The 824-nt window shown below is 26.1% G+C and overlaps 1 protein-coding gene across 1 annotated transcript in view; it reads left to right on the top strand.

Annotated features, from left to right (window-relative positions):
* dok7a (docking protein 7a) overlaps window positions 1-824 on the top strand; it is a 23,780-nt gene that overhangs the window by 3,689 nt on the left and 19,267 nt on the right. The gene's annotated exons all lie outside the window — the stretch shown is intronic.

The raw sequence follows: 824 nt of genomic DNA, 5'->3' as shown, positions 1-824 counted from the left end.
TTTATTTGATTAAAAATACAGTAAAAATTGTGAAATATTATTACACTTTAAAATAACTGTTTTCTATGTGAATATTTGTTAAACTGTAATTTATTTCTGTGATGTGCAGCTGTATTTTCAGCATCATTACTCCAGTCTTCAGTGTCACATGATCTTCAGAAATCATTCTAATATGCTGATTTGCTGCTCAAGAAACATTTCTGATTATTATCAATGTTGAAAACATTGCAGATAATGCATCCTTGATTAATAAAAGCATGATTTTTCAAAAATAGCATAAAAAAAAAATCTTTGTGTCTCAAACCTTTGAAGGCCCTTTTCAAAAACGGAACAAGCTGATCATTTATGAGCTTTTTTTTTTTTTTCTTCTAAAAAAGACACGAAAAATGCTTTTCAGACATACAGTTGCCTGAGCATACTTCTTCTATTATGAAGATGCAATTTATAAATTAAAATTAACTTTAAATTTGTCCTTAAATACGACAAAAAAATCAATTCTTACAAAAACCTTATTTAGTATTTTTTATCAACTATTTTTTAATAGTATTCATTTATAATTTCTTATTGAAAAAAAATAATATTTTGTTCAAATATTTCTACTATAAAAAAATTGAAGTCATTAATTGTAATCAAACTCAAATGTGACCCTGGAGCACTTAAGTCTTAAGTCGCTGGGGTATATAAATAAAGTTTGCCATTTCTTTTCTTTTATTGTAATGTAATAAATGTAATGTAATATACCTGATTCAGTCTTGTTTTGATCTAGTATGTGTTGTTCAAAACAATTACATGGATCCCATCAGAAGAGCAGACTTAAGATTGAT

This window comes from Sinocyclocheilus rhinocerous, unplaced genomic scaffold, assembly GCF_001515625.1.
Source record: "Sinocyclocheilus rhinocerous isolate Xijiao unplaced genomic scaffold, SAMN03320098_v1.1 scaffold1898, whole genome shotgun sequence".
Taxonomy (NCBI): Eukaryota; Metazoa; Chordata; class Actinopteri; order Cypriniformes; family Cyprinidae; genus Sinocyclocheilus; species Sinocyclocheilus rhinocerous.
The sequence above is the reverse complement of the archived record's forward strand: the minus strand, read 5'-3'. Positions and strand labels throughout refer to the sequence as shown.